The 13,054-nt window shown below is 38.6% G+C and overlaps 1 long non-coding RNA gene across 1 annotated transcript; it reads left to right on the top strand.

The window, feature by feature from the left end:
• Window positions 1–476: 476 nt before the first annotated feature.
• LOC109751437 (uncharacterized) lies at window positions 477–2,882 on the top strand. Its single transcript, XR_006670187.2, has 2 exons — window positions 477–2,434; window positions 2,527–2,882. It is a non-coding gene; the product is annotated as an uncharacterized lncRNA (long non-coding RNA).
• The last annotated feature ends 10,172 nt before the right edge of the window (window positions 2,883–13,054 follow it).

The following is a 13,054-nucleotide window of genomic DNA, read 5'->3' as shown; positions in this document are numbered from 1 at the left end:
ATTCGAAGGTAAATGCCTTGCAATACTTACTCGCACGTTTGCATATACTTGTCATTTTCTCACAATTCTCATTGTTATAATATATGTGGGGGATATTTCATATTTCCAAAGTACAAAAATCCTCTCCCCTGACTGAAAAAGTGCCCGCCATTTCCGCAATTGCCCGTTATAGCCCTGCAAAATCATTAGTCCCTGATTTAAAACGTTGCTTAAGGTTTCTCTTTCGTTAAACATAGAGCAAGTAGTTTTTACTTGTTTCACGCATGCCTCAGAATATATGCTAAAAAGTTGTAAGATTGATATATTGAGTTTCTAGTTGTAAATGCATGCAACCGTAATTTCCATCAATTATGTTTGTCCGCGCCTTTTAGTTGACCGTAAACATCTTAGAACTTCACATATGAGTTAAGATGAATCTAGGGTGCAGTTATGTAATATATGTCCACTAAAATCGCAATGGTACCTATGTTTTTATTTCATGAACACTTAATAGAGTTAAGGTAAGACAATTTTAGAAGACAGCAAGCTTGTCTCACGCCTGAATCGCAAGCAAAGAAAAAGTTGCTCTTCACTTTCCTCTGACCATTGTGCACAACGCGACGGCATCAGGGGTCCCACCAAGCTGAACACTCACTTTCCCCTTTCTCCAGTCTTGTGTTCTTGTCTTCTCGGGAGCTCCCATGAGGGAAGCCGGTCCAGCTTCGATCCACCGCGTGTGAGGACTGATCTGATGCTCCCCTCATTTCCTTCTTGATCGTCCTCACCTGCACGCACCCCACGTCAAGGGTAAGTGGTACGGCCACGCTGTGGCTTTCTACAACAGCTGGTTTGGATCCCCCCGTGCCTCGTGGTCGTGGATCTCTCGGGCCAGTGAACGGCGACGGAGGGGTTGCAGGTCCCGAATAGCCGTTGCGCGAGGGAGGAGGCGAGCTCGTCGAAGTCGATTGCCGTTGCAGTCGGCCTCCATGGAGGCGATGAGGGTGTCGATCTCGTCCCCCGCAGCTAGCTTGGATCCTGCGCGAGTGTGAGGTTTCCTGGAGGCGTTGTCATCCAGAAGCGCCGAACCGGACGCGTCGTTGTTGTCCCAAAGCGAGACAGCTTATCACGCTGTCTTCATTCTTGATAGCTGCAGCCCGGCTCTGGCGTTGCATTCTTCCACCTGCAGGTCCCTCCTTCTCCCTTCCCCTTTTCTGATTTTGTGCGATTGCACCAGTATAATCTGCACCATTTATGTATTTTGTGCTCCTACATATTGTCTGATGTTGATTTTCATCAGATTGACTTCTGGTCCATCAACTACATAATCATTGTAAGTTATACATGCCAAACATAACTACGGGCATAATGTTAATTTGTTTATGTCCCTCCACTTTTTTTCCTGGCTTGTGACCGGCATCGGCACGGAAGTGTTAGCCCCCCTACCCCCATTAATATTCAGCATACTTAAGAAATACTCCCTCCGTTCCTAAATATAAGTCTTTGTAGAGATTCCACTATGAACCACTTGCGGATGTATATAGATGTATTTAGAGTGTAGATTCACTCATTTTGCTCCTTATCTAATCCATAGTGGAATCTCTACAAAGACTTATTTAGGAACGGAGGAAGTAGTTGTTTTATTTGGGCTTCACTATAGTTTTAATAATTCCCAAAGATAAACTGAGATTTATAATAACTGAATAGGAAAATTGATCTGGTTACATTATACATATAAAACATAATGATGCATGGGCACTCACTATTGGCCTGTACTGTATAATAAGATTCAAATATCAGGTATCACATAATATAGATTGTTGATACTAATTGATATATTGAGCTATTTCCATCAAATGTTGATGCATGTTTCCAATGCTTTGAACAAACAAATGAAACTATCAGAAAATGTATTTCATATTTTACATCCTACAAAGTAGGAAACTGGGAACATAATGAGAAGAAAAGAATGAATATAGGAAGAAGCGGAAATTATGTTGATACATGCACTTAAATGAGTCTTCCTTCTGGTTATTTTCTTGCTTCATTGGCATTGCGACCGGATGATTAGGACTATGCCCAATCGTAATGCTTGAAAATACTGGGCTGAGTAATCATATCCTTGTGATAGCCGCTTAAGACATCCTCAAGACGCGGCAACTTCTTTAAGCGACCGTTTGTTTACATCAATTTGTGAAATAAACCTATGATGGTTGCCTTTCAAATTGGGTAATTTGAACAATGTTATACCAACCAGTAGTCGAATTCCTAGTTGTGCTAATGCGCTAACCAAGAAAAGTTAGATTATGTAGTGTCAAGAAAATCATATGAAGCAGCAACTATTAGGCAGTTAATTGGTCTCACCATTTGACACTAAATATCCTGCAGAGTCTGGATGTTGCCGGGATTAATTGACTTGCTGCCCAGGAGCGCTGAACTTAGCTTCATCCTACTTCTTGTAGGACATTGTAGTAAACAGATTACTTTAATCACCTGAGACATGCAGTGGCATATGTTATGGTTAAGATTGAATATCGCAATCCATGGCAGGGCAAGGATCGAAGGTACGGCGCACCTGCTGCTGGTACTCGTTTGTCCAGTCTGGAGAATACATCCTCATGTAGGAGACACAATGGGGTGCTCTCCGAGCAGGAATGACCGAGGCAAGCCACTGGCACCGGGTTGCTGACTCCTGCTGCTCTCATTCTAGTTCGAGCTACAGATCATGAATCATGAGGAAGCAATATACATGTCAAGTTGTTAACTTCTCAGAGCATGTATATTAGTATGGACTGCACTATAGACATATCCTACAATAGGTTGTCTTTTCGGTTCTCTGCATAGACTTTTGATTGGATGAAACATTAAGTATCTATTGATTGGCACTAATTATTCTGTGTTCTCTATGGCCATTGCTTGTTAGATACAGTATAATATTGTCCTTCATCCCTGTGTTTGACGTAGTTCTACGACCAGAAAAGACGGAAATAGACTAAAAATAATTGATTCTAAAATAAACATAATTAATGTATGCAACAACCATCATGATTATTTAAGCACCATTGCAATCCCAAACTCCACGTTTAATGATATGCAAGCAAGGATCGAGGCCACGTGATGAAAATTGAAGAGGGATTTAAAAGGGAAGACGTCTACAAATTGATGATGGATTTAAAAGGGAAGACGCCTACAGAAGCAGCAGTATGGATTCACGGAATCAATGTGAACTAATCATACATGGAGACCTAGACATTTGCGGGAAAACATACCTGGCAATGGAATTGATGGAACAGTGGAAACTCATCCCATGGTGACGATGAATGATCGACATGGCAAAGGAACGATGCGTTCACGGCGGCGCCGAGACGGATGGAGAGCCACGTCCCCTGATTGATCCCTTTTTCTGATCCGTGTTTTTTGGGGCACCTTTGTGAGATACAAGAGGCGTGGAGAAAAGCTTAGGGCATAGTGGGTAATTTCGAGGTGTTACTAAATTGTTTCTAAGATCTAACGATTGTGGTTATCTCTCCTAATAAATTAAGGGACAGATGTTTCTAATTTTTGTGAGATTTTCTAGCTTAATTACTTTGTTTTTTTACGTGGGCGAGATAACTTATTAAGGGCATTGGTGGGTAATTTTCATTCTTTTCAATCCATTGGCTGTGCTCGTCTAATCGGTTTCAATTGAAGGCCAGATGTTTCTAATTATTATGGGATTTTCTAGGTAATTCTCTTTTTTCTGGTTACCCCGTAAAGCATTACGTGGGCGAGATAACTTATTAAGGGCATTGGTGGGTAATTTTCATTCTTTTCAATCCATTGGTTGTGCTCGTCTAATCGGTTTCAATTGACGGCCAGATGTTTCTAATTATTATGGGATTTTCTAGGTAATTCTCTTTTTTCTGGTTACCCCATAAAGCACTTTTTATATATAATAAATAGATGATGGTTCGGAAAATTGTGCTCAATTGTTAGAAGAAGAAGTCAATAAAATGTTTGGCACAAAATATTTGAATGATGAGCATGATTGCAATGTTGTTAGTATGAATTCTTTGTATATCCATGATGCTAATAATATGCAAAGCCATAAGCTTGGGGATACTATGTTTGATGAAGATGATATTTTTAACCCCCCGAGTTTTGATGAGAATATTTACTATGGTGAAAGCATGCCTCCAATTTATGATGATTATGATGATGACATGTATGCTATAAAGAATAATGATAACCATGAAACTTGTCATCATGATTTTAATTTTCAGTCCCATGATAGTTATTTTGTTGAGTTTGCTCCCACTACTATTGATGAGAAGAAATTCGCTTATGTGGAGAGCAATAAGTTTTCTATGCTTTTGTGTCATGAAAAGAATGCTTTATGTGATAGCTATATTGTTGAATTCATTCATGATGCTACTGAAAATTATTATGAGGGAGGAACTTGTGCTTGTAGGAATTGCAATAATATCAAGTTTCCTCTCTATGTGTTGAAAATCTTGAAGTTATGTTTGTTTTGCCTTCCTATGATAATTGATTCTTGTTCCCATAAATTGTTTGATAACAAAATCCCTATGCATAGGAAGTGGGTTAGGCTTAAATGTGCTTGCCATGTGTTTCATGATGCTATCTTTATGTTTCAATTCTTATCTTGTATGCGAGCATCATTGAAATCATCCTGCCTAGCTTAAAAGGCATTAAAGAAAAGCCCTTGTTGGGAGACAACCCAACACTTTTACCTACTGTTTTTGTGTGTTAACATGATTATGCTACTGTATTGATCATGTTTTATTGCTTTTTTCAATAAAATGCCAAGTAAAGCCTTTGAGATCATGTTGGCTGTTAGTTGATTTGACCCTGCTGAAAAGCAGAAACTTTGCGCTCACAAAAATGGGTCCCATTTTTAACAGAAGAGTGCTTTTGAGTTGATTCTTTTTGCAGAAGTTTAATATACAAATTGCACACATGGTACAATTTGTTTCATAATTGTCTGAGTAGCAGAACTATGGTAGTTATCCATATCATTACAGACTGTTCTGTTTTTGACATATTCTGTTTTCAATGCACAGTTTGCTTGCTTTCTAGTTTCTATGGCTTATATTGCTCAATATAAATTATCGAAATGATATGGTACAGTAGTAATTGTGTGAAAACAATTATGAGTCTTGTCTTTGACAGTACAAAAGTGAAATGGTTTGCTCTTTATCATACTAACCTATCTCACAAAGTTCCGTTAAGTTTTGGGTGATTGAAGTTTTCAAGTTTTGGGTGACATATCGATATGAGGAGAATAAGGAGTGACAAGACCCTAAGCTTGGGGATGCCCAAGGCACCCCAAGTTAATATCCAAGGAAGATCCAAGCAACTAAGTTTGGGGATGCCCCGGAAGGCATCCCCTCTTTCGTCTCCAACATTATCGGTACCCTCACTTGGAGCTATGTTTTCATTCATCACATGATATGAGTTTTACTTGAAGCATCAATTTATTTTGTTAGGATTTGCTTGCTGTTATTTAGAATAATGTCTTGCATCTTTCTTTTCAATAAAAATGTCAAGGATAGCCTTTACCATACTTATTTTACAAGTCTACATGTTGCTGTTTGAAAACAGAAAGTTCACCGCTGTTGCAAAAATTCCCTAGAAAAGTCAGAGTGTGATAAAATGTTGAAACTTTTTTCATAATGATCTCTGATAAATTCTCTACAGTTTGGTGGATTTTCATAATTTTTGGAGTTGAATTTTCTAGAGTGTGGTAAATTTTCATAATTTTTGGAGTTAGGGAAGTATTGATACTCTTGCATTCTTTACAGACTGTACTATTTTGACAGATTGTTGTTATGTTTGCATTGTTTGCATATGTTTGCTTGTTTAATGATTCTATTTGAGGATAGGAGTATTAAATATGCAGAGGAATTTAGTATGCAATGTTGAATAATAATTTTAGTGATTTGCTACAGTAGAGAATGATAAGGTTTTTGCATTGGTTTATACTAACTTATCTCACAAGTTCTTGTTGAGTTTTGTGTAGATGAAGCTTTTGAGATTTAGGAAAACCGTGATATGAGAGGAATTAAGGAGACACAAAAGCTCAAGCTTGGGGATGCCCAAGGCACCCCAAGATAATATTTCAAGAAGTCTCAAGCATCTAAGCTTGGGGATGCCCCGGTAGGCATCCCACCTTTCTTCTTCAACAATTATCGGTTAGTATCGGATGAGCCTAAGTTTTTGCTTCTTCACATGAGTTGTGCTATTCTTGAAACGTCATTTTATTTTATTTTGCTTGATGTTTTAATAAAAGACTTAGATCTGAAAGTTTTAAATAAGAGAGAGTCCTCACATAGCTATCTATTTACTTAACTACTCGCATGATCTTCACTTATATCTTTTTGGAGTAGTTTGTCATTTACTCTTGTGCTTCACTTATATCCTATGAGTAAATTGTTGAATAAATTGAATGTCATGAAGTTGAAATTATATCATGCCTAGTGGTAGCTTCACATTTGGGTTTAGAAAGTGAAACCTTTTGAGGCTTGACAATCACAATATTGGTCATACAAGCAATTCACGAATAATTAGTATAAGGAAGAGAACTTTCACATGCAAATACACTATCATAGAAATCTTTTGTGATTGTAAGCCCCCATCAAAATATTATATGCCAAAATTGTTGACGTTGGACAAGGAAGACAACGTAATGATTTATGTTTGCTCATACTCACATAGAAGTTATATTGTCATAGATCCTTCAACATGTGGTGCTTGCCCCCCATCTTTGCTAGCCAAAAACTCCACACCAAGTAGAGATACTACTTGTGCATCCAAAAACCCTTAAACCCAAATCTTATTTTCAAGAGTCCACCATACCTACCTATATGCGGTATTTCCGTGCCGTTCTAAGCAAATTTGTATGTGCCATCTCTGATTTTCAAAAATAAATTTCTCTTTTGTGTGCTCGTACCGCTCGCGAGGCGGTGAGGGGTGGCCAGTATTTTCCATGCTAAATGTGTTATTCTCACGATGAATGTTTATTCACTTGTCATTGCACGAGAGTAAGGCAAAGGTTTTAGGGATGCCCAGTCCCGAAATGAAAAATGAATTTACTTTATGTTGTCAAATAATAAATTCCTTGGAAAGTGTTGGTATGGAGGGCACCCGTGGATACGGCTAGCCATGGAAAGTGAAAGTATGGTGGAAAAAGGAATAAACTTTATTTTCTATTTGGGAACCGCCTATGATATATCTAGCATGGAAAGTGTTGGGAGCTCTAAGTCGTTTTCGTTGGTTGGAAAAGTATACCTCTCAGAATGTTTTTATCTCTCAATTTTCGCTTTGAGCTCTGGCACCTCTACAAATCCCTACTTCCCTCTGCGAAGGTCCTATCTTTTACTTTTCAGTATTTACTTTTATGCAAAGAGTCAAAGTATTTATCTCTATTCCTTTTTATTTCTCTCTTTTGGCAAGCATCATGTGGTGAGGAAAAATCTAGGCACATATGTCCAGTTGAATATGGGTAGCATGAGTTATTATTGTTGACATCACCCTTGAGGTGAATACGTTGGGAGGCAAAACAATAAGCCCCTATCTTTCTATGTGTCCAGTTGAAACGTTTTGCTCATGTGTATGCGGTGAGTGTTAGTAATCATAGAAGACTATGATGGTTGAGTATGCGGAGCTCTTACTTAAACTCTGTTGAATAAGTTGAATTGCAATTGCTTGGTGACTAAGAACATAGGTTGTTGAGTTTCAAGAGAGTTCATTGTTTAAACCTTAACATGTGAATTGGTTGCCACTACAACATGAGAAATTTTATGAGAAGGAATTGTTGTTATGATGCTAGGGAAAGTGATTGAAACTGTCATTGATGAAACTTATGCGCTTTGCTAGCATTCACACTTGATAAATTATTTCTGTTATCATTTACCTACTCGAGGACGAGTAGGAATTAAGCTTGGGGATGCTGATACGTCTCCAACATATCTATAATTTATGAAGTATTCATGCTGTTATTTTATCATTCTTGGATGTTTGACAATCATTTTATAGCAACTTTATATCATTTTTTGGGACTAACCTATTGACCCAGTGCCCAGTGCCAGTTGCTGTTTTTTGCTTCTTTTTTACATCGCAGGAAATCAATATCAAACGGAGTCCAAACACCGCGAAACTCCACGGAGATTTTTTTATGGGACAGAAGACTCCCGATGGGCCAAAGAAGCACCTGGGGGGTACCGCGAGGGGGGCACAACCCACCAGGCCGCGTCAGGCCCCCCCTGGCGCGCCCAGGTGGGTTGTGCCCACCTCGGTGGCCCCCCGCGCCCCTTCTTTGCACTATAAATTCCCAAATATTCCGAAACCCTTCGGGGTTATCCTAGATCAGAAGTTCCGCCGCTGCAGGGCTCCGTAGCCACCGAAAACCAATCTAGACCCATTCTGGCACCCTGCCGGAGGGGGGAATCATCTCCGATGGCCATCTTCATCATCCCGGTGGCCACCACGATGAGGAGGGAGTAGTCCACCCTCAGGGCTGAGGGTTTGTACCAGTAGCTATGTGTTTGATCTCTCTCTCTCTGTCTCTCTCTCTCTGTCTCTCTCTCTCTCGTGATCTATATCATGGGCTTTGTTAATATAGTCGGATCATATGATATTTCTCCCCTCTATACTCTTGTTGTGATGAATTGAGTCTTTACCCTTTGAAGTTTTGTCTTGTCGGATTGAATGTACAGATCTGAGAACACATGATGTATGTCTTGCGGTATGAATACTTGAGGTGACAATGGGGTATCATATTGATTCACTTGATGTATGTTATGGCACTCAACTTGCGGATTCCCGAGGTGACTTTGGGGTAATCTATGCATAGGGGTTGATGCACGTTTTTATTATCTTTTCTCCAACGGAAACTTTGGGGTCTCTTCATAGTTCTTTGTGTGGATTGAGTATTATAAATATGAATTTGCTTTGGTGTTATTCTAGTACGAACTCTAGGATAGATCGAACAAAAAAATAGCTTTGTGTTATTTTAGTACGAACTCTTGAATAGATCGAACAGAACGAATATCTTTGAGGTGGTTTCGTACCCTACAAACAATTCCTGTCTTTTATTCTCCGCTAATAGGCACTCGGGAGTGATTCTTTATTGCACTTTGATGGATAATCATATGATCCAACTATGTTAGCATCGTTGAGAGGTTGCACTAGCGAAAGTACGGACCCTAGGCCTCATTTTTAAGCATTGCAACACCGTTTTTGTGCCCGTTTACTACTTGCTACCTTGCTGTTTTTAGTTATTCAGATTAGAAAAGTATATTTCTACCATCAGTATTACACTTTTATCACCATCTCTTCGCCGAACTAGTGCACCTATACAATTTGCCATTGTATTGGATGTGTTGACACAAGAGATTTCTTGTATTTGGTTGCAGGGTCGTTTGAGAGAGACCATCTTCATCCTACACCTCTCACGGATTGATAAACCTTAGGTCATCCACTTGAGGGAAAATTGCTACTGTCCTACAAAACTCTGCGCTTGGAGGCCCAACACATGTCTACAAGAATAAAGTTGCGTAGTAGACATCAGTCGCACCTCCGCCTTTCTCCGAGTTTGGAGGTCATTGTCCGATGACTCCCTTGGCACTTTTCTTGGAGGCAAACTTCCTAAAGAAACTCATCTTATTCCTATAAATAAAATTCTGAAATTTTTGTCCACAAAATTTTTGTCAACAAAACTTCACAAGATTGATAGCACCTACTCATAAGGTGGCATAGAGGCTATATTGAGCATTCAAACTACTTGAAACTCTAAGAATTCAACATGCAAGCTCATCTACAGCAGCACCAAGAGTAGATAATTATTCAAAATATAATCCAGTAAAGCAAAAACTAATTGGGGCAATGGAGGAGTCACATACCAAGTAGCAATCCCCCCAAATAGTTTCGAAAACGGAGCTTCGAGCAAAGAGATCGAAATCCACGGGTTTGAGAGCACGAACATGAGAGAGAGATAGAGAGAGTAATGGTGATTTTTTCTGGAGGTAGGTGATGACATGGGCTAAAGAGATAAGTGAGGGGGCCCACGTGGGGACCATAATCCACCTGGGCGCGCCTGGGGCTGCTGGTGCGCCCAGGTGGGTTGTGCCCACCTGGTGACCCCCCTGTGATGTTATTTGTACTAAAAGTTCAGAAATATTCAAAAAAAATCATATTAAATTTTCGGGCATTCCAAGAACTTTTATTTTTGGGTCATTTTTTATTGCACGAGAAATTCAGAAAATAGACAGAACATGGCATTTTATTTTATTTGACTAAGAAAAACAGAAAATAAAAGTTGGGAGCAGAAGGTTGTGCTTACTAAATCCATCAACTTCATACCTCTCGAAAATGATCCATTAATAAGGTTGATCAAGTCTTATTAACAACCACCTTCGATTAGCATGAAACCGAAGAACTTTTGTAAAACACTAAGTTACCTCAATGGGGATATGCATGTCCCCAACAATAAGCATTTCATATTTATTTTTGGCAGTAGGTAGAGGTAGTTGAAAACTTCCAATAGTGAGTGTCAGAGATTTTTCAATAACATTGGAACCATTCACTTGGAATTGTTTCTTCGAAAAGTGCACCGTATGTTCATTAACATTGATATGGAAAGTGACCTTGCTTTTATTGCAGTCAATAAAAAACCCTGCAATATTCAAAAAGGGTCTACCGGGGACAATCAACATGTTTTCATCCTCAGGCATCTCAAGTATAACAAAGTCAGTTAAGATAGTAACATTTTCAACAACAACGGGAACATCCTCACAAATACCGATAGGTATGGCAGTTGATTTGTCAGCCATTTGCAAAGATATTTCAGCAGGTGTGAGTTTATTCAAATCAAGTCTTTTGTATAAGGAGAAAGGCATAACACTGACACCAGCTCCTAAATCACACAAAGTGGTTTTAACATAATTTCTTTTGATGGCGCAAGGTATAGTTGGTATTCCTGGATCTCCAAGTTTTTAAGGTACTCCATCCTTAAAAGAATAATTAGAAAGCATGGTGGAGATTTCAACTTCAGGTATTTTTGTCTTATTAGTGATGATGTCTTTCATATATTGTGCATAAGGGGCCATCTTTAGAATATCAGTCAAGCGAGTGCACAAAAAGACTGGCCTGAGCATTTCAGCAAAGCGTTCAAATTCCTCATCATCTTTCTTCTTAGTCGATTTAGGTGGAAAGGGTATGGGTTTTTGAACCTATGGTTCTCTTTCTCTTCCATGTTTTCTAGAAACAAAGTCTCTTTTATCATACCTTTTATTTTTAGATTGTGGGTAATCAAGATCAACAGCTGGTTCTATTTCAACATCACTATCTGGTTGTTTATCGTTGTCCGGTTGAGTGTCTACATGAACATCATCATTATCTTTTTCATTATCACTAGGTGAATGTTCATTACCAGATTGAGTTTCAGCATCAGAAATAGAAGCATGATTATCATCAGGAGGCTTTTCTATCTCAGGTTCACTAGAGGCATGCAAAGTCCTATCATTTTTCTTTTTCTTCTTCTTTTTAGAAGGACTAGGTGCATTAGTGTTGATTCTTTGAGAGTCTTGTTCAATTCTTTTAGGGTGACCCTTAGGATAACTTGGTTCCTAAGTCATCCTACCTCCCCTAGTTACTACTCTAATAGCATGATCATTCATATTATTATTCATTTCATCAAGTAATTCTCTTTGAGATTTACCAACTTGTTCTAGTTGAGTATGAACCATAGAGGCATGTTTTCCTACACCTCTAACATCATTGGAGATTCTAAATAACAAGTCACTCAAGCGAGCAATCATATCAGAGTTGTATTTCAATTGTATCATGACATTTCATTGAAGTGATCTTGCTTTCTAATGTATTTATCAAACTCATAAAGGCATTGACTGGGATGCATATTCTAAGGATTGTCCTTTTCATCAAATTTCACTAAAGAGTTTACCTCTACCACCTTGGGTGATGGTGTATCAAGTCCATGTATCTCTTCAATAGGAGGTAAATTTTTAACATCCTCTGCTTTAATACCCTTTTCCTTCATAGATTTCTTTGCCTCTTGCTTGTCTTCCGGACTGAGATATAAGATACCCCTCGTCTTTGGAGTGGATTATGCAGTGGTTTAGGAATAGTCCAATCATCATAATTTTTCAATATATTATTCAATAATTCCTCAGCTTGTCCAACAGTTCGTTCCCAGAAAACACAACCAGCACAACTATCTAGGAAGTCCCTAGAAGCATCAATTAGTCCATTATAGAAGATATCAAGTATTTCATTTTTCTTAAGAGGATGATCAGGCAAAGAATTAAGCAATTGGAGAAGCCTCCCCCAAGCTTGATGGAGACTCTCTTTTTCAATTTGCACAAAGTTAAATATTTCCTGTAAGGCAGCTTGTTTCTTATGAACAGGGAAATATATTCCAGAGAAGTAATAAGTCATATCCTGGGGACTTCACACACAACCAAGAGCAACAATATTGTATCATATCTTAGCATCACCCTTTAGTGAGAATGGAAATAATATGAGGATATAGTAGTAGCGAATCTTCTCATCATAAGCAAATAGGGTGGCTATATCATTTAATTTAGTAAGTTGTGCCACCAAAGTTTCAGTCTCATAGCCATGGAAAGGATGAGATTCAACCAAAGTAATTAACTCTAGGTCGAGAGAGAAATCATAATCCTTATCATCAACAAATATAGGTGAAGTAGCAAACTTAGGATCACATTTCATTCTGGCATTCAAAGATTTCTCTTCCAGTTTGCATAATAATTTCTTAAGATCATCTCTATCATTACAAGGAAGAAAATCTCTAGTTGTCTCCTCATCCATAACATAACCTTCAGGTACCTTAGGCAATTCATATCTAGGAGAGCTAGGCCTGATAGGTGTTTCAAGATTTTCAGTTTCAAGTACTTCATCAGTTTCAACATTCTCAATATCTTTAGCTCTAGCAATTTGTTCATCAAGAAATTCACCTAGTGGCATATTATCATCAAGCAAGGTACTAGCATCATCATGAGTAGCATTCATAGCAGAAGTAGCATCATCAATAACTTGC

The sequence above is a fragment of the Aegilops tauschii genome, chromosome 2, assembly GCF_002575655.3.
Source record: "Aegilops tauschii subsp. strangulata cultivar AL8/78 chromosome 2, Aet v6.0, whole genome shotgun sequence".
NCBI classification, from domain to species: domain Eukaryota; kingdom Viridiplantae; phylum Streptophyta; class Magnoliopsida; order Poales; family Poaceae; genus Aegilops; species Aegilops tauschii.
The sequence above is the reverse complement of the archived record's forward strand: the minus strand, read 5'-3'. Positions and strand labels throughout refer to the sequence as shown.